This window comes from Antechinus flavipes, chromosome 4, assembly GCF_016432865.1.
Source record: "Antechinus flavipes isolate AdamAnt ecotype Samford, QLD, Australia chromosome 4, AdamAnt_v2, whole genome shotgun sequence".
Taxonomy (NCBI): domain Eukaryota; kingdom Metazoa; phylum Chordata; class Mammalia; order Dasyuromorphia; family Dasyuridae; genus Antechinus; species Antechinus flavipes.
The window spans coordinates 193,248,191-193,275,684 of record NC_067401.1 but is presented as its reverse complement, the minus strand read 5'-3'; the positions used below and the strand labels follow the sequence as shown (position 1 = coordinate 193,275,684).

General features: G+C 38.9%; 1 protein-coding gene across 1 annotated transcript in view; it reads right to left on the bottom strand.

Moving 5' to 3' along the window:
- PACSIN1 (protein kinase C and casein kinase substrate in neurons 1) overlaps window positions 1–27,494 on the bottom strand; it is a 105,915-nt gene that overhangs the window by 40,624 nt on the left and 37,797 nt on the right. The gene's annotated exons all lie outside the window — the stretch shown is intronic.

The window sequence follows — 27,494 nt, the reverse complement described above, 5'->3', positions numbered from 1 at the left end:
CACACACACACACACACACACACACACACACACACACCCCTTCTACCCATCACCTGCCTGAGAACACACCTGTCCCGTACATCATTACATGCCTAAGCACCCACCTCAAGCCCGCCTTTCCCTGGCACAGAGACACACATGTTTAGACCCTCCCCAAACACAGACACAGGCTCCCATAGCTCTCCTCCAAACCCTTAGTTATCCTTCTGCACGCGTGTTCAGCACATAAGAGAATACATTCCAAGTCACCTGCCAGACATGGTCTGTCTGTGCACACACACACATGTCCCTGAGCATCCTTGTGCATATGTAGATACACACAGATATATACACATGCACACATGTGCAGCTGTGCACATCTGTGTATTTCTGCACAGACATGTACCAGTAAAAACTCAGCTGTTCCACACGGCACGAAGCCTTCTGGAACTGAGCAGCATAAAACTATCTGTACCCACAATTTACAGCAGTTCTGTATTTATCTGTGTATGTATGCCATGTGCAGTGTCACATAGTGTGCATGTAAATGCCCACACATACATGTGCAGTGTCACACAGTGTGCAGAGTACCTGTGTGCATGCACATGCCGTGTGGCTGTGGTCACATGCGGCTACATAGTGTCATCACAACATAAACATTACACTACACACACACTCACATATGTATAATATGGGGGGGGGGTAAGCCTCACAGGGGCTTGGTTCTGAATTCCATGTCTCTTCTCTGCAACCTTCATCATACGTGTGCAATATGGGTTCATAAATACATACCCTTTTTCTAGAGAGCTGGTGATTCTGTGCGTCTATTGCTATGTTTATTTTTAACATATAAATTCATGGTGCACATATTCTCACGCACCAGTTAGCATGTAAATCTAGAAGATATACCCCCCCACACACACATGAATCTGTTATTCAGTTCAATGGCATCTATATGTCCAAATATATACAACACAAACTCCATCACGTGTGTGTGATAGGTACTCCAGGACACACGTATGTATGCATATACACCTGTAACGTAAACGTCACGCCATCTCTCTCCATACATATGTGCACATGTAATAGAGCGTCACAAACGTGGGTGATATGAAACCCACAGTCACTCAGGTGTGACGGCGAGAGAGCCAGGCTGGAGTCTGCATCAGTTGGATTCAGGGGCCATCTCTGAGCCCAACCAACCACATACCTTTTTTTGTTGCGTGCCCCACATAATTTTTCTAAGACAAATTTGAAGAACAGCTGCTAATATTCCTGGCTGAAGGAACTTGTCTCACCTAAACAGCTTTAATCATATCTCTAGACCAAAAAACAAAACAAAATAAAAAACCTCACTTAAGAGTGTGGATTGACTGTGCACACAAGAAAAACCCCATGGATAAAAGTCTACTAATTAAAATATTTAATCCTCTGCAGTTGACTGGATTTGAGCCAAGTCTATTTTGGACAGAAGCTATAGTGGATATCCATGATGCATGGATAGGAATCCACGGTACTCTTTTATTAAGTAGGAGTGCACATATCCACAATATACGTGTATATCGACATGCATCTGTAATGCAAAAGTGCTTCTTAACCAAACACACACTTGCCCAAAAATATCCTAGACTTAGAGATGTGGTTGAGTAATGTGAGTACAGTATGTTGGGCAGGACATGGGGTGAGGCAGACTTTTCCGGAAAGGATCCCCCTGCCTTTTTTAGCTGTCCTAGGGATTGAGCTAAGTCTTCTTCCTTAGCATTGCTGCTAATAGGGAGGGGACTGTTGGAATCTTTACAAACTGTTAAGTCATTAGAGTTGATAAGAGACAATAATGATCTAATTCAGCATGGTTCAGTACCCTTGATCTGATTTTACAAGGAGATGTTTTGGGCCAGAACCTGAAATAAGATACTAAGTAGAACTAATTGATACAATGCTTGTGTTCACACCTTTACTCATTGGAGTTCACACGTTTGGGAGATTTCAGGGTTTAGTATGAGATATCCACCTCCCTTGAAGCTCTTAGGGCCAGAGAGCACGCTGGGAGATATCCCACAATTCCACTCTCTCATATATAAGAAACAGACAGAGGCTCTCAGAGGGAGTTCAGCTGAATTAGATTGGAGAGGAGCACGCTGGGACAGACGCAGAGCACTCTGGGAGATTGAGAGCCAGAAGCCCTCTCTCCCAGACAAGAGGGATCCATTCCATTTTCCACCTGGCCAGCTGGAGGCTGAAGAAAGCAGAGGCAGAAGCAAAGGACAAAGCTGCAAGAGCTCTTGGAACCAAGGAGAGAGAGAAAGAGGCTTCTAAGAAAACTCACCGGGCTATTTTGGAGGGAGAAAATAAATGTTTGCATTTTTACCAGCTGGCTGCATTTTGGGTGATTATTACTCTTAACTGAAACTAAGGCTGCCTCCAGAAAACCTCCCTGAGAAACTCGCTCCCAGAGAACCTTTATATTATAATTTAAAAGAAGAAAATCACCACAGGGGATGAGAAGAGCGCATGGACCACTTCCCCTTCCTCAGAGTCAGAACTGGGATGTCAGAACCGGAAAGGACTTTGGAGTCTAATCCAACTCTCGTTTTACTGAGATGGAAACTGAGGCTCACTATGAGAAAGTGACCCTGTTCAATGTCAGTGACAATGCTATGACTCAAACATAGGTCTCTATGCTCCTCCTGCTATCACTTACACACTTTTCCAGCCTTGGCTTAGGAGATAGAAGGAGAGGGCAGTAAGGACTGGAGGAGGGCAAAAGACTTTAAGTAACAATGGGCTACTAGAGCTTCAAGATCTCTCACTGTTTTCCACAGGCATTGGGCAATATCAATTAATCAATATTTATTAATAATAGTATCTACTATGTGGGATGCAAGAGACCAAAAATCCGGGCCTTCAAAGAACTTACAATGTAATAGGAGAGAAGTATGCAAACTAGCTCTGGAATTAAGAAGAATTGGGGAAGGTTGCTTATTGGAAGTGGAATTATAGTTGGGACTTAAAGGAAGCCAGAGAGGTCAGTGGTCAGAGGGGAGGAGAAGAGCATTCCAAGAGGACAATCAGAGGGAATGCTCTGACCCTTTCACCAAGAACCATGAAAGTATCTAATGATCTGAGTATCCCCACCTATCTTCCTGGAAAAATGAACTAACAAATGTTTGGTTTTATGTAATGAGCCTTTTGGGTCAGTTCTGACCCTTATTCTGACTCTGGACAATTCACTTGACTGTTTCATCCATTAAATAGAGATATTAATACCCTCATGAGCTAACACCCAATTACTTATGAATCAAGTGTTTTGTAAAACTGTGATATACTATAGAAATGTATTATTATTATTATTAGGCCACATCCCCTAAGGCAATGCTGAGAATATATGAAGTGCTCAAAAATCAACTCAGTAAATTCTCTGTTTTAAATTCCTGACTCTAGACCTTGCTATCCCTCCACTGTACCACCCAGCTGCCTCCGTATAAATAGTAACTATTATATTTAGAATGGAAATGATAGCTATTACTTTTAGGCAACTAGGTGAGACAGTGGATTAAGAGTGTAGGAACTGAAATTAGGAAGATTTGAATTCAACGCCAGCTTTAATCATTCACTAGCTGTGTGCCTCAATTTTTTTTCACCTGTAAAATGGGGATAATAATAGCACCTACCTTCCAGGATTGTTGTGAGGATCAGATGAGATACTTTGCAAACCTTAAAGTGCTATGTAATTGCTATCATTATTAAACTCCAGAACATTAATTGTCTATGAAGTACAAAATCCTCAGTAGTTTAATGATATTAAACCTTGTTGGGCTTTTTCCCATTACTAAATTTAAAAAAATAAACCAAGAAGGAGGGCATCCCATCTGTTTAAAATGCCAGCCAGATGGGACAAAAGCAGGCTATTCTTTCTTTCACCCGAAGTCTGGCAATCCTACCTCTGGGGAAGTCAGACTTCAGGCTGCTTCTGGGAGTCCTGAAGAAGGAGAATCGAGACCCTGAGCAGCCCTGGGCTCGCTGAGAAAACAAGGTAAAGACGATGTGACAGGAAAGGGGGAAGAATTCCCTGCTTTGGAGCTGGATCTCCTTTGAGAAAGAGGAAGTTGGATGCTGAGGGGCTGAGGCTGGGTATTGAATTCCCTGGTCATAAAAGCAGGCCCCCTGGTCTGGCTCATCTTTCTCCTAAAGAGCCTGGCTGTCTCAATATCAGGCCCCAGGGGCAGATGCTGTGTCTCCTTTGCTCTTCAGATGCCCCTCAGCTTATCTGTCCTTTTTCTTCCCCATCTGTCCTCCATCCCCCATCTCCTCCCCAGATCTTGCCTCTGTCTTTAGGCCCATACACACACACACACACACACACACACACACACACACACACACACACACACAGAGTTTAGATCTCCTACCTATCTCTCCTTTTGGGATAACACTTTGGCTGTCCACCTCTGCTCCTTCTCCCTAACCATTATCACCAGAACCTACCCCATAAGCCAATGGGGAAAGTCTTCCAGACCTTGGAATTTGGAGGTGCTTGTAAGACTCACAGATCCAGAGCTGAAGAGACCTCTGAAGTCATCTAGTCTGGACCTTTTCTTTTGCAAATGAAAAAACAGAGGCCCCAGGAGGTTCTACAGGATTGGAACTAAAGTCTAGCCCTCTTTTTACAGAACAATGGGCTGTTTCCTCTTCCCTGATGTCCCTTATTCTCTAGGTCTAGGGAAGGATGGGGCTCTCTCAGGGACAGAGGAGACTTCTTAATGGCTGTCCTCCATATTGGGTGGGAAAGGGAGCAAAAGAGTGGGAGATAGTGAAGAGTTATTCAAGGGACCTGCCTGTTGAGTCACTGACCTACCCACCCTTTGAAACCCAGAGTATTCTCTACCCTGACAGAGGCTCAAAGACTAAACCAAACTATTTCTATCTCTAGATCAGCTGTAATCAGCACTCATTTGCTGTAATTTGGCATTTCATTTGCATCATGCTTACTGAATGATAAAATGTCTGAAAATTCCTCCAGTTCCCATTCCACCCCCTGATTGTGATAAATTCGGTTTTCTCATCTAGCTTACCTTCTGTCCTCGGAAGCAAGAGGAATGCTAGGGGCTGAGGGATATGTTGGGCTGAAGCCACTGAGTGGAGGACGGGGAGGGAGCAGGCAGAAAGTTGTAGTTCATCCTTCATTCTCAAATTTGATCAGTGACATCAGCAGGGTGATGTCTAGACTTGCAAGTGAATTGGACTTAAGTGAGACAGAGCTGTGCAAAATCATCAGCCTCACTCTTTCCTCCAAATTCATCAGAGTTCAAAGGCAAGACATAAGTCAAAATGAATGTCGATGTCTCCCCAAGGGAGAAATTAAAAGCTTCTTTAAGCATCAGAAGGTACTGACTACATCACTCTCCAGCTCAAAAGCATCAGTGACTTCCTATTGGCTAAAATTAAAATACAAATGCCTTATTCTGGCGTTCAGGGTCTCCACAAGCTATTCTCCATAATACCCATGGCAACCAAAAGAGACTGGAGAACTCCCTAAATTCTTCTTGCCCTCTTCTATTTCTCCTATTTCCTAGCATTGAAATACACTCCTTTCATGGTATGTTGGTTGATACTGTCCAGATATAGCTTCTTCCCTCTGTATGATGCTGCTGCTGCTGCTGACGGCTAAGGCATACACAGGAGTCCATTTGTGTGGGCTTTCTGCATGGAATCTATCACCACCTCCAACTAAAGAATTGTTCAACTTCCCCAACTATGCTGGGCATATTGAAAAGAAAATGCACTTGGTTCCTTCCTGTTTTCTGGGAGCTTATAATATAAAAATTAAAACCAAAAACAAAACCCCAGCGATAGATAGATTTAGGGTAGGACCGGCTGTATCAAAGACAATTATAGAAATACTCAATTCAACATTTATCATATGTTTACCAAGGAAAGAAGGAAACAATCATTTAGTTTATTTATCAATTTTAGTTTATATACATACACAGCATTCAAAGAAAAAAGGAGATAATAATTAGTTAAGTATGTGCTAGGAATAATAAGCAACTAGGTAAGCACAGTAAATGAAGCATTGAGCCTGGAGTCAGGAAGGCCTGAGTTCAAATTTGACTCAGATATTTACTACCCTGGGCAAGTCACTTAACCCTGTTTGCCTCAGTTTCCTCATCTGTAAAAATAAACTGGAAAATGAAATGGCAAGCCATTCCAGTATCTTTGCTATGAAAAATCCAAATAGGGTCAGGAAGAATCTGAAACAAATAGTCTCCAACACTATTAACATTTTAAATTTTATCTTATGGAGCTGTTGTAAGGATCAAATGAAATAATAATTATAAAGTGTTTATTAGCACTATACCTGATATATAGTTGATGTTTAATACTTGTTCCCTCTCCCCCTTGATCTTATAGATTTACGTCAATTCCCTATAGATTTTGGAAGTCTGATATCTAACCAAGATGTTGTGTGCAAAGATTATTTTTCCCCATTTCATATCTATTCATCTTATTCTAGCTATACTTTTTTTTTTTTTTTTGCAAAGGTGATTGAAGTAGCAGATTTTTTGGAGGGCTGATTTTTACAATATTCTCTATGTTATGGTTGTTTATAAATTCTGCCCCTATCCACAACTGCATTCAATGGGTATCCTTGTTTCCTTCTTGATTTAGTTGGGAAAGCTTTCTGTGTTTTTCCATTACAAATAATGCTAGCCTATGGCTTTAAATAAATGTTTTTGATCATATAAAGAAAGGTATTTTAATACCTGAGCTTTTATTGTAGTTTTAAATTGTTTTTCAAAATGGTTAAACTAATTCACAGTGTATTAGCATTCCTGACTTAACACACCCTCTCTAAAGAAAGATAAAAGACTATTTCTGTCTTTTGTCACCTTTGCCAATTTGCTAGGTGTGGGGTGAAACCTCAGAGCTTCTTTAATTTACATCTCTTATTATTAGTAATTTAAAGCAATATTTCATATGATTGTTAATAGTTGGTAATTCTTTTGAGAACTGATTGCTTACATCCTTTTACTACTTCTTACAGAGAAATCTCTCAGTCTTATATATTTGGCATGACTTTCTCTCAATAAAGCTACATTGTTCTTTGCAATTGCCACCTTCTTTTCTAAGAATTCGCTTGATTAGTAATATATTATAACATTTTACCAGGAATTGAAGTTCACTGACCTATAACATACAAACTTTATTCTCTTCTCTTTTAAAAATCAGAAGCAGATTTGCCCTTTTCCAGACTGGCTGTTCCTTTCTTTTTCTGCTTGGTCTTCCAAAGGTCACTGAAAGGAATTCATCAATCACACCTGTGAGCTGTTTCAGATGCGAGACATACATATTCATCTGGATTTAGTGAAGTGAATTCATGAAAGATGCTTTCTTACCATCTTATTTTATTTTTCTGTTTTTTGGTTGAAGAGTCATGTCTGACTCTTCATGACCCTATATGGAGTTTTCTTGGCAAAGATACTGGAGTAGTTTGCCATTTTCTTCTCCAACTCATTTTACATATGAGGAAACTGAGGCAAATAGGATGAAGTGACTTGCTCAGTGTCACACAGCTAGTAAGTATCTGAGGCCAGATTTGAATTCAGAAAGATGAGGCTTCCTGATTCCAGACCAACCACTCTATCCACTTTGCCACCTAGCTTCTTTCTTCCTATTTATTTTGGGCACCAGTCTTCTATTAGCCATTTTTGTTCTTTCCTTTCCAGTTCAAAAATAATTTTTCTTGGCAGAAAAAAACCCATCAGAAGCAAATTACTTATTGAGCTGCTCTGGATTCTCTGTGGTCTGCTTTCATTGTCCTGTCCACCTGGAGTTTCATTCTTATCCTTTATTCCAACCTCTTTTCCTCAATATAGCTTTGAAGAAACAAAACAAAAAAAGAATTCCTTTTATTGTCCTTAGTTCTCCTGGCCAGCCTCAGCTCATGCTGAATTATAGTAGGTCACAGGCTGGTTTTTTTTTTTTTTTTTAAGATTGCTCCAAATTTATTAGTTCCTATGGAGTACAAAGCAAAGTTACTAAGTCTGCTGGAAAGAGCATAAGTGACTTGAAAGTTTTTTTGGGGGGGAGGTGTGGCTTAAGTGTGGTTCCTGTCTTCATTTTTGATGTTTTCTTTTGGTTTTCCTTTTTTTTTAAAAAAAAAAATACAATCTAATTACTTCTGCCTTTAAGCAACCAAGCTTCCCAATCTAAGGATCTGGGTAGGAATTTTAGAGGCAGAAAATGTTCTCTGATGCCTAATAGAAGTGAGAAATAACTGGAAGGGTTCTGATGATCATTCAGAAGATCCCATCCCTGATTTTGCTGGGCTCACTGATCTGTTAATTCTTCATGACTTCTTCAGCCTGATTGAATGATCATACCAAGTGCAGCCTAGAAGATACTTGAATGCCAACTAGAGATTCCACTGTAATTGTCCTGTAGAGACGAATCAGCTTCCCAAAGAAGCTTGTCCACCAATGACCCATGTCTGATTTTAAGACCAAGATAGAAGGAAATTACTTCCTCAGAGTAATCGCCCAGGACAGGAGCTGTTGTTGGACAGATCCTTCTGTAGCTGTCATGGTTGCTACAAGGAAACCCCTGACTGGGACTACCACCATGTTACCTGTTCTTGTGGGGGCTCCAAAGCAGCCCCTGTCAGGAAATGGACAGTGGCAGAAAATCATCAAGCAGGAAAAATCATCTAGAAGGAGAGGGGCCCTGGTCCTAGAACCCATTTGTTAAGGAGATCATGGGCAGATACAGCACAACCATGAAATGTAATAGAGTTCTTTAAGTTTAGATCATAGGTTTTTTTGATTCGATCTCAATTCCCTAATCTTATCTATCTTTTGCACAAAATTGCCTTTAGCTTTGACCTCAATAGAACGAGGAGGTGGATTCTAGAATATGGCAACAGTGGTGGGCCTCTAAAACATACAGGCTGTGTGATCCTGGGCAAATGCCTCCGATAACTTTCTATGCAAAGCAGAGGCTGATCTGAATTTGTAGAAGGAATCTTTTCATTGAAAATTCTCTATACCAATGAGATCACTGATCCAGTCTAAAAAAAAGTTGACACTTATGTAATAGCTTATGGTTACAAAATGCTTTAGACATGGAGACCAGGAATGCCCATCCACTTAAGTGAGGTAGTCTGTGGGCGTGGTATCCAACATGATGTTTACAACCCCTTTCTCTCTTTCTGGATTTCTCTGCTCACTCAGAATAGCAAGTCTAGAAGCTTTTCCCAAACAGAACCATCTATGTCCCATGACCATGTGGCTACAATTCAATATCTCTGTGAGGATCCTAGGATAACTGCCTTGGAATGATGGGCAGAGATACCCTCCTATTACTCACTACTAACTCCTGAGCCCCCACACTGTGCTTTCCATTTACACAAATCAGTCACAATTATCCTGCTGATTCTTAAACACGAAACATCAATTTAGCAACAAGGCAAAAGATAATAGAAGGCAATAGAAGAAAAGAACAAAAATAAACAAAATATTACAGTTTACCATAAGCCTACAACTCACTCTACCAGTCTACACAAGCAGAATCTGAGGGAGATTGGAAACACCTTACAAAAAACTATCAGAGAATTTTGTGAATAGTGAAATCCATATGTCTAGAGCAAGTCTGGACTACAGACCTAGACATCCTATGCCACTGGGGATAACAGACTGCACCATACATCCCCCGCCAAAAAAAAAAAAAACCCACTTCTCTGATAACTGTTCTCATTCTGGGAAAAGCCTCTTCTCTGATACTCTCAGACTATTAAAGCCTGTTGTTTTCCTGTTCAAATCTCCTTGAATCCAGGATGGAGGAAAGAGAATACAAACCAGAAGCAGCTCCCAAAAAGAAACTCCCTCAGGTATCAGAACAAAACCTAACCAAACTCTTCTTGATATATTTCGCTGAACCATTGTTAAGCCCTGTTAAATTTAATTGACTGTGTCCTTAACATTGTAAGTCCATAGTTTCTTACCTTTGCTTGGGAACAACATAACCTTGAGTTTCTTTTTCCTTTAATACTTGGGCATTTCTGAATGTGCTGGAGGTTTTTTTTTTTTTTAACACTGTTATAGATGACCATTTCAGCTGGTATAGTCTCTACTCTAACGTGACCCACTGGAGTGGCCAGTCATGACCTTAGTCAATAGGTTTTTTGTCCACTTAAAAAGCTCAAAGATGCTTGTATCTTCTTCTTTCCCACAAGGGCTCATGAAAATATCATTGTGAAAGAGAGAAAGTTAGGTCCTGAAGCCTTTCTATCAACTTTCAGTAAATGATAGTATTTCAGTCAGAAAGGACTCCAGAAGTTACCCAAATACACCAGGAGTATGGCAAGATTAGTATGGCACATGTTATATTTATATAGCATTTTGCAAATATTATCTCATTTGATCCTCACAAACCTGAGATGTGGGTGCAATTATCCCCATTTTACAGATGAGAAAACTGAGGCAGACAATGATTAAATAACTTGCCAAGGATCACAAAAGTCATTAGAGTCTGAGAATGGATTTGAATTCAGGTCCTCCTGATTCCTGAGCCTTCTATCTTTTTTGTCACCTAAATGTCTAATAAGCTAAAATAATTTACAAGGTGATATAGAAATGCCAGTTGTCATTGACATTATACTTAGATATTAATGAGGTCACTGGATTTAGTGAATAGAGTGCTGGAGTCAGGATAAAAGGCCTAGGTTCAGTGCAGCATAATGGAAAGAATACTGGATCTGAAGCCAAAAGATAGGAATTCAAATCCAGCCTCTGATGCTTAATACTTGAATGATCTTGGGCAAGTCATTTAATTAATTAAATGAGATAGTCAATTCATAAAGTCAATAAATATTTATTAAACAAATATCTACTGTGTGCTGAACACCACTTAGTCCTAGGGATGCACATAAGAAGCTCAAAGTGGAGAGTACCAGAAGTCACCCAACTTGGGAGCATGATGTTTTTGGAGCTGAAAGCAAATAGAGCAACTGGTAGGGAAAATAAGAGGATCCCTAAGATTGCCTTTTGGACAACTAGATGTCACAGTGGAAAGAATACCAAGCCTAGAATTAGAAAGACATCTTCCTGAGTTCAAACCTAGCCTCAGACACTTATTAGCTGTATGACCTTAGCAAGTCCCTTTTCCTGTTTAATCTCAGTTTCCCCATTTGTCAAATGAGCTGGAGAAGGAAATGGCAAACTATTCCATTACCTTTGCCAAGAAAACCCCAAGTGGAGTCACAAAGAGTTGGCCACAACTAAAAACAGCAAAAAGTTCCCTTTCAGCTCTAGCTGGTTGAACTATTCAAATTTTATCTGTAGCATTTACTAAGTAACAATGGAATTAATCCTTCTGAATTTCTGGAAGCCCTCTGAGACTTATCTAATGCTTTACAGAAGGTTTGTGAGGGGATTCCACTTAAGAACTGGACAGTACCTGATATATATTGATATATTAATAAGGGATTACCCTTTCTTAAGTAAGTTAGGGCTGTAGACAGCAGAATTTCAGACTAAGGATAGCCCAGAAGTACTTTTTGAAACTTAGGAAATTTTAGGATTATAGATTTAGAGCTGGAAATGATTCTAGAATCCATTTCCTCCAACATACCATTTTATAGATGAAGAAACTGAGCCACCCTTCCATCCCAGAGATTGTGATTTGTTCTTTCTTTCTTTTTTTCTTTTTGACATTCTTAAAAAAAAAAAAAAAAAAAAAAAAAAAAAGAGTTCCAAGTTCTTCTTTCTGCCTATCCATTGAGAAGGCAAGAATTGTGATATGAATTATACATGTGAAATAACACAATACACATTTCCATATTAGCTATGTTACAAAAACCAAGTAAGAAAAATAAAGAAAGGGAAAAAAGTATGCTTCTGTCTACATTCAGACTTCATTCAGTTCTTTCTCTAGAGGTGGACAATATTTCATCATAAGACCTTTGGAATTGTCTTGGATCATCACATTAATCAGAATAGCCAAAAGTGACTTGTTCAAGGTCACACAGATAATAAGTGACTGAATTGGGATTTGGACCCAGATTTTCTGCTGCCAAACCTGGGGCTTTTGTTTAGCTGTATTTGTATCATCAGTACTTAGAGAATGTCTGACAGAAAGTTGAGTGCTTAGTAAAAGCTCTATCTATGTTCAGGAGTATGATAGTAAATATTTAACAACTGACTCTTCAAAATACACTTAAAAAACAAAAAACAAAAAATACACTTAATTATTAGCATTTTTCCTATTACCTTCTTAAATCTAGATAATCACTCCAACAATAAATCAAGCCCTCATCTGTAGCATTTGACTATTTCCAAGATGTAAAGGCTCACACTAAAAATTTAGTCTCATGTATACTTATATTATATTTAATTTATACTTTAACATATTTAACATGTATTGGTCAACCTGCCATCTGGGGGAGGGGATAGGGGGAAGGAGGGGAAAAATTGGACAAAAGGTTTTGCAATTGTCAATGCTGTATAATTACCCATGCATATAACTTATAAATAAAAAGCTATAATTAAAAAAAAATTAGTCATTATTTTTCCTGAGCTGGCTCCAGTATACCCTGTAGAATACGTATATGTAAGTTCTCCTAGTCCCTCAGACATATTACCAAGTAGTTTTCCTCTTCTTCTCACTGTAATTTCCCAAATATGATTTGCTTGTAGATTTTGCCTTTATAACATCTCTTATATGTATCCTCTTTTTCCCTCTGACATAACCACCATTCTAGAGCTGGCCTTCATCTCCTCATGCTTTGATTATTGCTGTAGTATGCTGGTGGTCTGCCTGCCTCAAGTTTCTCCCTACTCCATCTCATCCTCTATGCAGTCACTAAAGTGATTTCCTAAAGTTCAGTTCTGATCCTAAACTCAGTTCCTGCTCAATAAATTCCAGTGGTTCCCTCTTTCCTCCAAGATCAAATACAAAATGTTCTGTTATAGCATTCAAAGCTCTTCATAATCTAATCTACTCCTAGCTCTTCATTCTTCTTATACTTTACTGTCCAAATTGTATTCTTTGATCCAGTGGTATAGTCCTCCCAGCTGTTCCATGTTCCAGTTCATCTCTGGTCTCTGAGTATTTTCTCTGGCTGTCCCTCTATGCCTGGGATGCTCTCCTTTATTTGCTCCGATTACTGATCTCCTTGGCTTCTTTTTTGTTCCAACTTCTACATGAATCCCTCTTAATTAAAGTGTCTTTCCTCTAATAATTATTTCCTATTTATCCTGTATGTAAATTTTCTTTGTCTATATTTGTCTGCATGTTATTTTCCCTTTTAGACTGTGAGTTCTTTGAGGGTAGGGAATGGCCTTTTGAATCTTTTTATATAACCAGCACTTAGCCTCAGTTCCCTTATTTATAAAATGAATTAATACTTAATAAATCCTGGCTAATTGATTATATTTTATTATTGTTTTTTGTCTTTACATCATAGTCACTAGTATCTCTGTTCTAGAATGAACTCTCCTCCTTTTCATAAATTAAGCAAAAACCTCACTTATATTATTATATTAGCTGTTCTATTAGCTGTCTATCTCTCCTTTGTGAAGGAAGTAAGCATTTACTAAGTACCTACTAGATGTGGATAGAGTACCTGACCTATAATTAGGAGGACCTGAGTTCAAATCTGGTCTCAGACATTTACTGGCTATGTGACTCTAGAAAGTCACTTAATCCTGTTTGCCTCAGTTTCCTCATCTGTAAACTGAGGTAGAGAAGGAAATGGCAAACCACTCCAGTATTTCTGCCAAGGAAATTCCCAAGAGAGTCACAGAGGGTTGTACACAAATGAAATGACTGAACCACAACAATAAAACTATATGCCAAGTGTTTTACAAAAATGAAATCTTTTGATTCTCGCAATAACAGGTATAGATGCTATTATTATCATCCCTATTTTACAGCTGAATTCAGATCTTTCTGACTCCAGGCCTAATGTTCTATACATTTTATTAATAAGGCCAATAGGTTATATAAATAATAATAAATAAAAAAAATAATAAATAAAAGAATGGTCATTTGGCTCTCTCAATAAAAGACAATCATGGTGGGGCTCACATTCATATATCCTTCAAAGAGTAGGAGTTCCCAACAGGTGAGACTCTGATTGGACAACACAATAGAAGGTGAGCTATATAAAATGAAGGGCTGAGAGTGACATCATGTTACTCTTAGACAGAAACTTTCTCCACACCAAACTACTTCCAGCCTGGAGCTACCTAGACAAAAGAATATGTCTCCACCCAAGCTTGAGTAGGACACAAAGGGCTTTCCCCAATTAATTCCTAGTAAAGTTGGATAGGATCTGATCAAGATCAGGAAAGTTAATTCATTCTCATAATCAATAATGTCCTTCAAGAGATGAACTTTTTAAAATCAGGAATTTGAAAGAAGGGAAGAGTTCTGAATTTCTTAAGATATTGGTTATTAATAATTTCTTCAGTTTGAATTTGGCCTTGGGCACTTATTAGCAGTGTGATCCTGAACAAGTCACTTAACTCTTGCCTAAGTTTTCCTCAGATGTAAAATGGGGTTGATAATAATAGCACCTATCTTTCAAGGTTATTTTGAGGATCAAATGAGATGATAATAATGATATATAAATGTTGCTGTCAATATTATTATTATTTCTACTTGCCCAGAGCTGGGCTTAGCCTGCATTTTTCACAAATGCAAAAGCAAAAACTGTCTTTGCCCTCAAAGAATCATTATGAGGAAATAAACACCTTAGGAAGTGGAAGGACATTCCCTTTCCCCTCCTTTTTGGTCCAGGAAAATACTGGGCTGATTTGGGAGCAGAATGATATCCTTTCCAGGTACTCAGTAGAATTGACCTCATGGTTCCATACTAGGTAGGTGAACAGTATGCTAGCTGGTGAGTTCAAGAATAGCCCTCAAGAATGGGGGATAAGGTATGGCGGGGTATTCCTGAGATGGAATGGCCTGTGAGGCAGTCATTCACTCAGAATTCCTCTTATTCTTCATGTCTTGCTTCACAATAGTAACCCATGACATTCACAAGTTTATTTTTACTTGGTTCTCAGTTGCTGGCTACCACAAGGAAAAGTGTTATATTTTGCTCCATTTTCAACTCTACTATTTTGTGATGGACAGTACCCAGGATGCAGGCTGGGGAGCAGCAGAGTCCCTGAGAGCTTGGAAGCATGTGATTCTGATGTTATATGTATCATTGTAAGAAGGGTAGGAGGATGAATTCATAGATCAGTCAGTCAACTACCATTTGTTAAAATACCTACTATATGGCGTATATTTATATATGTACTTGTTTGTAGCTGTAGAATAAACTTGATATTTCCAGCATCTAGTACGATGACTGGCATGTAGTTGATGCTTAATAAATGCTGGATAGAGCACCATACCTAGAGTCAGGAAGACCTGAGTTCAAATGTAGCCTCAGATAGTAGCTTTGTGATCCTGGGCAAGTCATTTAAACCTGTTTTGCCTCAGTTTCCTCATCTATAAAATGAGCTGAAGAAGAAAATGGCAAACTGCTAGGCTATGGGACTCTACTCTCAGCTTCCTCAACCATAACATCCAGAGTTGTTGTGAAGATCAAATGTTTATTTAAATTTTTGTATTGAATTATTTAAATTAATTATCATTACTTAAATCAAATTAAACGCTTATTAAATTAAATTATTTAAATGTTTACATTAAGTGATGGCTTTATTATTATTATGAACTGAGCCTTGAAAAAAGGCAAAGAATCTAAGAGGCAGAGGTAAGGGGAGGAGAGAATTCTAGCTATATGGAATAGCCAGCCAGGACAAAGACTATACCTTAAGAAGCTGTTGAGTCCCCACCCTTACTTATCTGTCAGAGTAGAAACTGAGAAATAAAGAGGATAAGTGCTTTGCCCAGAATCACATAGCTAATATTTGAATGAGGATTTGATCCATTATTACCAAACAGTGATTATGTATAAAAACATATTACTTTATTTACAAGGTGTAAATAAATACCTCTTTTAGTCTCAACCCTTTTGGGTGTAGGAAATTGGCTTCTCTAAGAGTTCAGAGATCCTACAAGAGTTGTACTTTAAGTACTTTAAGACTAAAAAAATTTCCTTTCAACAATCTTGTGAAATAGGTCATGTAATTTTAGATAGGAGGAAACTGAGGCTCATGCCAGTGAAATGACTTAGGATCCACTCTCTAGACCAACCCCCTCATTTTTGAGATGAGGAAGCCTGAAATTCAGTAGGATCAAATGTCTTGACCAGAGTTGCATAGATAATAAGTAACAGAACAAGAACTCAAATATAATCTTGTGATGACAGGCCCAATTTTTCTTTCTTTTTCCTTTAACCCCCAATTTTTTTCCTATTGTACCCTGCTCACCTCTCTGTTCTTATATTAGTCACTTTTATAGAACAGAGAGTGGCAAGGCTCATTATTTTCTCCTAGAGGTAAGGGCAACAATTCTGGTAGCTTCTACCTGAACAGTAGTACCTTGAGTTCAGGTTTTCTAGATCAGCCAATAGCTGGGCTTTCCTCTGGCATAAGAGTGACCAAGAGAGTTGGGTTATAACACTTCTCAGCTACCCTGACTAAGCAATGATAAGGATATCTGCCTTGGGAGGGAGTAGGAAGGGGGTGGTCCAAGAATCACGGCACTACACCTAGAGATCACTTCCCACTTGTTTTTTTGTGAAGGCTTTCTGGAGGCAGAACCTAAAAATAATTGCACAGAGAGAGAAGTTAAAAGATTAGGACTGGTGATCATGAGACCTCTGTGACAATTTCCCCTTAAGCTATGAGCTGAAGCTTCTAGAATCTATACAGAGAAAACATTATTATAGGATTAGTTAGGCATGATGGTTTTGAGGCCATCATTACAGTTTGCCCTTAAGGGAGACTGTAAGCTTAATACTCATGGAAAAATACTGACAATGTTTTTTAAAAGTTAGTATAACTTTAGTCCTTGACATTTGTAAAAGTATCTCTTCACACTTTCCCACAGTAGCAAAAAATAATTTAAAGACTATGATTAAAATTCACTATACATAAAAAAGTTAGTATAACTGTCTTCCCCCAAATATTTTATCTACAATTAACTTATTTTTTCCTCTGCTAACAACACCCCAGAAAAATATTTAGTCTATTACCTATTTATTTTTTTCTCTGATAATAAAGTTGCCAAAATAATATTTTGTCTACCATCAGCTTATTTTTTCTTCCTAGTAATAAACCCTTTGAAATATTTTGCCCTACCCACTAATATGCAACTCAGTCAAGTTGGAGGGGTTAAGTCAGAAGGCACTTTGGAGCATCCCTTTTCTTCTGAAGGGATCCATATCTTTGTGCCCCACAACATAGCACTGGCCTTATACAAGTTATACTCTATTGTAGTGTATATGACTGAACTTTATGCCAGATTCCGTTTTCCTCTGTCTCCTTTCCCCTCTTTCCCGTTGTTTGCATGTTATTCTCAGCACTCAAACTCATTGATGGGCAATCCTTTCCTTATTCATAAACTGGGTACTCAGATAAGGACTTAATCTATTGACTCCCCTGCATTAGGGAAATAGGGGACTGTGAATCCAGTTGTAGAAAGCAAGGGTCAAACCTAGAGACTCCAACTTATGGGATATGACAAAAATTGCTGGGGAAACTGGAAAGCAATAGGAAATAAACTAGATATAGACTAACTTCTCACACTGTACAACAGGATAAGGTCTAAATGTTGCAAGATTTAGATCTAAAGGGAGATATCATTAAGTGCAATAGAAGAACAAGGAGACTTATGTCAGACTTACAGGAAGGGGTTCATTTCCCCTTCATGATCAAAAAAAGCTAGAGACCATTACAAAATGCAAAATAGATTATTTTGATTATTTTAAATGAAATTTAAATGAAAAAGCATGCACAAACAAAATTGATGCAACCAAGATAAGAAGGAAAGCAAAAAGCTGGGAAACGATCTTTACAGTAAGTATCTATGATAAAGGCTTCATTTCTCAATTATAAAGAGAACTGAGTCAACTTTATAGGAGCACAAGCCATTCCCCAGTAGATAAATGATCATAGGATATGAACAGGCAATTTTCAGATGAAGAAATCAAAGATATCTGCAGACATAAGGAAGTGCTCTAAATAACTTTTGATTAGTGAAATGCAAATTAAAACAACTCTGAGATACTCTCACTGGGATTGATCTCACATTGATCAATACGACAAAAAAGAAAAGTGTTAATGTTGGAGAGAATGTGGGAAAACTGGGAAATTAATGTACTGTTGGTTGGAATTGTAGACTGATCCAATCATTGCTTTATGAGAGCAATTTGGAACTATGCCCAATAGTACTTTCAGGTTTGCAGAGCACTTTTTATATTATCTCAGTTGATCCTTACAACAACTTTGTGCTATTATTATCCCTATTTTACAGATGGGAAGAATAAAATTAAGTGATGTGATCAGGATCATATAGCTAGTAAGCGTCTAAAACCAGATTTGAATTCATGTCTGTAAAGCTTCAGACCCAGCATGCTAAGTACTTTGCTATCTAGACACTGAAGAAAACAAGAGTCCTTGCCTTCCCAGATGGAAGGAGAGAGCAATTTGTGATTTCAGAGATAGATAAATAGCTAGATGGATAGGGGGAATGAGAGACAGAGACAGAGACAGAGAGAGAGAAAGGAAAGAGAGAGAAAGAGATGAATAGATAGGAAAACAGATAGATATAAATAGATGAAGATAGATTAGAGAGAGGTGGATATAGATAAGTAGATAAATACAGGAAGATAAGGATAGGTAAATATAGGTGGATATAGATTGGTAGATGAATGAATTGATGATAGATTAATAAATACAGGTATAGATTGATGACCAACATGATATATATTTATTGAGATAGATATGACATAAATTACATCTTTGTATATATCTAATATTATATATGTAGGAGAGACACAGAGAAACAAGAGAGACAGAGAGACACCGAGGCAGACGTACAGAAAGACATACAGAGAGTAGATGCGATTTCATTGGTATAGGGAACTCTCAGATGCAGGTCAGTTAACTTCATTGATACTTAGAATCTTAGAGAGTTGCTCAGTGCACTGAGTAGTTATGAATGATTTGCTCAGTGTCCCACTGTTCCACTTGAATCCAAGTCCTCTAGGATCCAAGGCTAGCTTTCTATTTCCTAATATACTCATTGCCTCTCCTAGATACATCTAGTAGACCTGAGCAATTAAGGACAGAGGTGAGCACCACCTGGTGGAGAAAAGGGGGAAGTGTCAAAAAAGGCTTTCCCTAGGAGACTGTAGTTGGACTTCTCGCATAGAGATAAGAATGAGAAGGGAGATCAATGGAAACCCCATTCACATACCTAAGACTGTAGGTTATATGTGCTTATTTTTTAATGTTAGCTGGTAGATATAAATAGCTCAAAGCAAAGCATTTCCTGAAATTTTCTTCTGTAAGAAAAGCAATTTCAAAACATTTTCCACTTCTGGCTCATTCTCTGGATTGCCTTCCTTCTTTTCTCCTTTCCAGTTTTCCAACTCCTTTTTGTTTTGTCTTTTCCTAATTGTCTTCTTTTCTTGTTTTTGTATCCTCAGTGTTTAGCATAGGATATCTGGTACATATTAAGGTGCTCTTTCAATCTAGCTTGTCAAATATCTGTCCATTCATCCATCTTTCCACCTATTTATCTATCTCCCATAAGACACTCTGCCACTGAAATACAGCATCAATGAGACAAATGAGCATATGCAATGAATATATTATATTATATATAATTATATAGTATATTATATATGGATATAGTAAACCCACCTATCTAGCCAAAGCAACTCATGGGATACTTCATGGCTTTATACCTTTCTCTTTCTTTCTCCCGAGCATCTCGCCCAGTAGGGCACCTTGGACCTACTCTGGTTCAAAGCTTGACTTCTAATTGCCAGGGCTAATTCTTTCTTGAATCCATAGCTGGCTCTCTACTCTGCTGCCAGAAGTCTCCTTTCTTGAAGATTCTTCCATTGACTACATTCCTTCCTTCCTGATTATGGTGTCCCTTACTGAAGAAATACTTCTACATCAAGATATGTTGACTGATAAGGAGAGGGGAAGGAAAAAATCCCCTCTGGGTAGCATTCTTTAAAGTTGTTTTCTATTCTTTATAGAACAGAAACTCAACCTATTTTGCATCGAGATCCTCTTTGACAGTCTGGTGAAGCTCTTCTCAAAATAATATTTTCAAAGACATAAAATAATATATATATGATTATAAAGGAAACCAATTATATTTTAAAACAAATATGTGTGTGTATTAAACCAAGTTGGTAAAACCCTGTTCTAGAACACTCATGTTAGGGTCACCATCAGCATATTTTTGTCTAGACAGTAGCTAGAATACTTTAATACCATCAAGGAGAATTTCTTCACATTCTATAAAGAAATGATCAATTGCAGATACTGCTTTGCCATTTATTTGCCACCCTGTCTTTCTTACTTGTCCCAATTTTATCAACTATGCTAAGACAAAATTAATTGATCAAGTCTTGACTGGTTCTCCCCTATCCTAATTTTTAATTTAGCACCTCAATATGAATTAATTTTTCTTGTCTGAGACAGAGGAACTGAAAAACAAAGTTTTGATGGGAGAAAGAAACAAAAAGAACAGGTAATTTTACAATCCAGCGTGGTGCACTGCTTAGGAAGAGAGGTTGATGAATTTGGCAATGTGGTTTCTTACTAGGTGGGCCTAGAAAAGGGTTGTTGAAAGACAAACTATGCAATATTGTCCATGTTTCTTCAATCTTTTCTTTCCTTTACCAAATTGAGTCTATTTTTAAAAATCAATCAACAAGCATTTACTGTCTACTGTGAGTCTTTCATTGTCCTCCTTGTCAGTCCTTCGTTCTAAAGAGGACCATGATCATCAGAGAAATGATGCCATGGCATGCAAGTGAGTTGGATTTGAGTGAGGGTGGTGGTCTGTGCAAAGTCACCAGCTTCACTTTCTCCTCCAGAGTTATTTAGGTCCAGATAGTCCTTGTCCTCAAGGACCTTATGTTCTCAAAGTAACGGCAGGTGTTTATGGAGGTACATATAAGAAATATAAAAAGCAAATACAAGATAACCTTGAAGGGAAAGGAATTAGCAGCTGGAGGAATCAGGGAAGGTCTTAGACAGAAAGGGGCACTTGAGATGATTCTGAAAAGAAACTGGGGGTTGTAAAAGGCAGATCTTTAAAGGTTCATCCATCAACCTTCAATTTACTGTATTACTCAGTTTGTGCCCTTTCTCCCTCCAAAGCCCAATAATTAGTACAAGCTAGGCTAGAATCAGATTGTTAGAGCAGAAAGAGACATTGATTCTCTTCCACCCCAACTCCCTCCATTTACAGCTAAGGAATCTGAGGCCCAGGTGGGTAAAGCTACCAGTCCAGCCAGTCCAGGAATTTATGCCAGAAGCTCAATAAAAACTCCGTCTCCTAACTCCTAGTCTAAAGGGAAGTGGGAAGGGAAGGGACCAATCATTCATTAAGCATCATATTATTGAGCATTTATTAAGCACCTAATATATGCCAAGCATAATGTTGTCTAAATATTTTACAAAAATAAATCCAGAGCTGCTTCTTGCCATTTTGTTACATTTTTTCACCCCTATTGTACTGTAAGTATTTCATGTCCAGTTGTATTCATGTGCAACAATTGTAGGTCAGAATATTCCTGACTTCTACCTGAGATTGAAGAGAACCCCATTCAAGTTTCATCTCTGTCACTTTCATGCCCAGCAACAATTTCATTTCCTTTCTCTCAGTCTCAGTTACCTCCTTTGTGAAAACAGGGGAATCAGGCTAGAGCCAAATCAACAAACAAACTCAAAGCCTGCCTTTAGGGAAAGGGAATAAGCACTTATAGAGACCTACTAAGTGCTAGGCACTGCTAAAGGCTGTACAAGTATTATCTCATTGTATCCTTACAACAACCTTGGGAGGTAGGTGCTATTATTGTTCCCATTTAACAGATGAGGAAACTGAGGCAGAGATTATGTGACTTGCCCAGTACTACACAGCTAGTAGTAGTAATAATAATAATAGCTAACCTTCATATAACATAATTATCTCATTTGATCCTCACAACAACCCTATGAGGAAAATTATTACTCCCATTTTATAGATGAAAAAACCAAAACAAACAACAGCTAAGTGACTTCACTCAGTGAGGCTGGAGTTGAATAGACTTCCTGCTCCTAAGTCTAGTACCCTAATTACTATACCAGCTGTTTATCCTCTTCCTTTAGCTTCATTCTGACCTTTCCCCTCAAAACAATAATAGTATCAGAAAATCTAGGGTTGTAAAGGACCTTGGAGAGTATCTAGTTCAATCTTCCAATTTATAGATGAGGAAACTAATTCTCCCCCTCTCCTAGAATAGAATAACTTGTCCAAGATCATATAGTTAGTGGTAAGATCAGGATTCTTCCAATATAAATTCTCGGAATCAAATCCTAGTATTCTTTCCAAGATGCCAACTACTCTAAAGGGCTGTAATTCAAAGCTCTCCCCACTCCTTTCCTGTTAGGCTAGGTGTTGACAGGATAAAATTAATCCACACTAAGGTATGAGTGATTGAGTGTGAATAACCGAATTTATTATTGGTGGAATTTCAAAGCCTGCTACCTACCTGAAGGTAAAGAACTTTAAGCAATGTTGATGTGGGTTGTGGTCCCTTTAAGAAACTAGTCCTTTCAGATTGATTTATTCCTTTCTGATTCCCAGCCCCTCCTGGCTGATGCATTATCAATCCAGGAAGCTAGGATCTTTGATTCGCAAATCCTGGTCAGAAGCATCCATTTGAATTCCAATAGGAGATCCGGGCTCCCCCAACCTCCCACCTGGATCTGAGTCAACTTGGGCTGTCCCATCCCCCATTCTAATGATCTGCTCAGGTTTCCCAGTCCCCACTAAGCAAATTCAAGCCCCCACTGAAATCCAGTGAGGAGCCACCCTGGGACTCCAACCACTGGCCTCTTTAGCTAAATCTCTCCTTATACGAGTCAAGCTGGAGCCCTCTCTTTGCAGAGGTTCCAAACATGCCAACCTGTCCACTGGAACCCTGTTTCCGGTGCCCTCTTCTCTCTACCTTTATCTATTTCTTTAACTATTCTTTAACCTTACTTCCTACTCCCAAAATAAACCTCTTTTATCAATCTAGGTTTTCAGGCCTGTAAATTCCTTTACAGGGGACCCTCGCGCCATTACTAGACCTCATTTAACTACTTGCACCGAATCCAAAGGAGCTCTATTTGACTCCCTGCACCCCGAACCTGCCACTAGACCTCCATTAAACCCTAATTTCATTTAGGTACCCCATATCTAGACCTCATCAATGTGAGGAGTTGATGGGAATGTATGTGGGAGTGGGAAATGGGGAGAGGGAGTTGTTGTGCGCAGCATTGGATAGTGAAGACTGGTGCAATTTTTCTAGCCAGAGTGAAGCGAGAGGGAACTGTTTCCTTTACTAAAGTTGTGGTCCCTTGAAGAAACTATTTCCTTTTCGCTCTGTGATCCCTTTCAGGAGTCTCAGCCCCTCCTGGGGAAGGCATATTCTCCGCCCCCCCCCCAAAAAAAAAAAAAAAAACAAGTTATCTTTCCAGGATGCCAGAGCCTTTGATTCAATTAGAAATCCTGGTCAAAAGGCACCCCTTTGAAGTGTTGTTAATTCCAATAGGAGATCCTGGCTGAAAACTGATAAGAATCTAAGTCTGGGAACCTCAGTTCCTAAAGCCCCACCCAAGTATCCTGGTGTGATTAGCTCAGGCTGTTCCAGCCCCCATCAAAGTACCCAATATAATAGCTTTCCTCAACCAAGGTCTTTGCAGATGGCCCTAGGCTTGCTCAGCTGCCAGGCCCTTCTGCCCACTGAGAAAGCATTCTTAGTGCCAAAACTCCATTTCCCACCAGAAACTGATTTCTATCCAACAATAAACTTTCATTTTGCAACTAATAATTTGGGAATGAGTGAATTATTTCACTCCTAAACCTGCTCCTGATTTAAAGGGGATATTTAACAACTTCTTATTGCCACTAACCTCTTGACCACCAGGAATTGAGAACATCCAAACTGAATTAAGAGGACCTGCTGAGCTTAAAGTCGGTATGCAGTCATATGTGGTAAGACCAATGACATTCATAACTGTATTTACAACTCTGATCTGTAATGGAATTCATATCTCAGCTCTTTCATTTATTCCTTTTGCAACCTGGGACCAGTCATCTAACTCCTCTCATCTGTAAAATTAAGAACTTGGACTAGATGAGCTCAGAAGTGTTTTCTAGTTCTAAATATGTGAATTTATGACCCTGTGTGTGACCAGAGGGTCTCCAGAACAGTCCTCATTTCAAGAACAGGAAGTGTGCTTTTAAGAGGGTTTGGCAAAAGGAACATACTTGGCCAAACATGTTTTGAGATGTGACAATCTGGAAAATATGGTCCCCCTTGTAGGGAGGGGCCTGAGTCCTTATGCCTCTTGTATAACACTTTCCAGGTAAATGGAAACTCAAACCTTCTGGCAGAAAGAACTGCTCAAGTGTCCTTCTCTTCCGTCTCTCCCCTGCCTCCCCCCCAGCCAAAATCCTGCTTTTGCACAAACCTCAGGAAAGAATGTGCTTGGAAGTTGGGAGGAAGGGACTTCCTTTCTGTCTCCTCCCCTGGTTAAGTCAGGAGCATCGCCTCCCTGAAAGAACTGCTCACCCTTCCCCGAAGGAGCTCAATAGGTGTGCAGGGAAGGGGAGGCCCCGGACTGGGGATGTTAGGAAAGCAATCAGGAGCTCTGGGAAGATGGCAGGCCAGGCTCCACCGGCTCAACTGGGAATAATTGCTCCAATAATTATGAAGATTACACATGCAAATGACTCTAATTTACATGCCATTTCCAGGTGGTGGAAAGGTCATCCATAATTGAATAGCTCCTTCATGTCAGAGGGTGGAAAGGCTGGGCTGGAGGTTTGGGTGGGGGGGATTCCTTGGCTTTGGAGTTCACATGGGGGGCCCTAACTGCTTCCTCTCTGCTGTTCTGCTCTACTCTAATCACTCTTGCACCTTTCTTCTAGGATTAACCTTAAACTGGACCTCTAGAGGGAAAAGAAAGGATTTTGCCATTTAGTTCTTAAAACACACGTTTCTCTGTCTTAATAAAAAATATTGCAGTTATTCTACTCCTCCCCTCTTCCTCCCCTCATCTCCCAATCCCCACATATTTAATGACTTTTCTAAGATGACCCAGGAAGTAAGTGAAAGAGGAAGGATTTGAACCCAGTTCTTTGTTGGAATTTGAAGACAAAGAGACAAGAATGAGAAAAGACAACCACAAAATAAGTGTCACAGGCAGGACTTGAATCTTCCTGGATTCCAAGTCTAGCTCTCTATCTCTGTTTATTTATTGATTAAGTATGCTTGTTTTTGTCAAAACACACTTCAAATTATAGGTATAAATGGATTTCTCTTTAAATTGATAAACAAAAAATTTAGTTAAAACTATCAACAAGCATTATTTGTAATGGGGATAAGCTAGAAGCCTTTCAGTGAGATCAGTGTGAGACAAGGATGGCCCATTGTCACCAATAGTATTCATTATTGTAGTGTGGCAGCAGTACTAGCATTAGCACAGCTTCAGGAGTTCTCAGTCCAGAGATGGTAAGCGAATCAGACAGCTGGTTGGAAAGATGAAGGAGGGGGAGGGAAACTGTGTTCCCTTTAAAATTATCACTCTGATCATTATATACCTCTACAACGATACTATATGAAGAGGTATTGATGGAAGTGGATTTCTTTGACAAAGAGACCTAACTCCATTTCAATTGATCAATAATGGACAGAAGCAGCTACACCCAAAGAACACTGGGAAATGAATGTAAACTGCTTGCATTTTTGTTTTTCTTCCCGGGTTATTTATACCTTCTGAATCCAATTCTTCCTGTGCAACAAGAGAACTGTTCGGTTCTGCACACATATACTGTATCTAGGATATATTGTGGCATATTTAACATGTATAGGACTGCTTGCCATCTGGGGGAGGGGCTGGAGAGAGAGAGAGGGGAAAAATTGGAACAGAAGTGAGTGCAAGGGATAATGTTGTAAAAAATTACCCTGGCATGGGTTCTGTCAATAAAAAGTTATAAAAAAAATAAAAAATAAATTATCACTCTGAAACTGTGTTCCCTTTTAAGTCTCAGACCCTCCTAGGAAAACATATTGTTCCAGATAAGTTATCTTTTGGGGATGCCAGATCCTTTGATTCAATTAGAAATCTTAGTCAAAAAGCACCCCTTTGATCTTTTGAGGATGCCAGATCCTTTGAATTCTAATTGGAGATCTGGGCTGGATACCGATAAGCATCTAGGCCTGGGGACTTTGGCTTTCTAAAATCTGAGTCTCAGGACTCCTTTTAAAGGGCAGCTCCTGAACTCACTCTTTGCAGAAGGTCTAAAGCATCTTGCTCTGCTTCTAGGACCCTGTCCGATGAGAAGGCATTCTCTTCTCAGTGTCAGCCTCCCTTTCCCTAATAGGACTTTGCCACTAAAGAACTCGGTCTCTTAGCAAAATTAGTTTCCTATTCAACAATAAACTTTCATTTTTGCCAATTAATATTTTGGGTTTCGTGAATTCTTTCATGAAGAACCTGAACCAACTAAAAGGAGATTTTAACTCTCTAACTACCATTAACCTCATAACCACTAACCTCATCAAAGAGATTACAGGGGACCCCTTCCTGGCCCAGGGTGCAATGGGTCCTGATTGGCAACTCTATTGCTCCTAAACAGTTCTGGCTTGCATTTGTAGGGCAGAGAGAAAAACCTGTGGTCAATCAAAAGGAAGCAAGGATCCTGATCACAGTTCCAAGGCAAAGGAACACTAGGGCTTGTGGTTGTAAGAAAGCAAGAGCCTTTTCTGGATAAAGGATCCTGATCACAGTTCCAAGGCAAAGGAACACTAAGGCTTGTGGTTGTAAGAAAGTAAGAGCCTTTTCTGGATAAAGACCAGACTACATACCAAGAGAGTAGTGTCCTTATCTTTTTCCAGATCATACCACTTTTTTTTCATTTTAATGATATTTTATTTTTCCCAAATTACATATATAATTTTAAACATTCATTTTTGCTTTAAATTTACTATTTTATTTTCCTCATTATATATCAAAAATACTTTAGAACATTTATTTTAAAAAAATATTTGATTTCCAAATTCGCTTTCCCCTTACTAAGAAGGCAAGCAATTTGATATAAATTATACATTAACATTCATTTTAAAAAATTTAGGTTTCAAATTTTCTTCCTCCCCCTTTCTCCTCTCTCTTCTGCCCCCTCTCCCTTCCTTGACATGGTAAGCAATTTGATATGTTATGCTTGTGCAATCATGCAAAACATATTTCCATATTAGTCATGTTGTGAAAGAAGACAGAGTTAAAAGAGGAAAACATGGAAAAAGCAAAGTTTTAAAGGTCTGCTTAGATCAT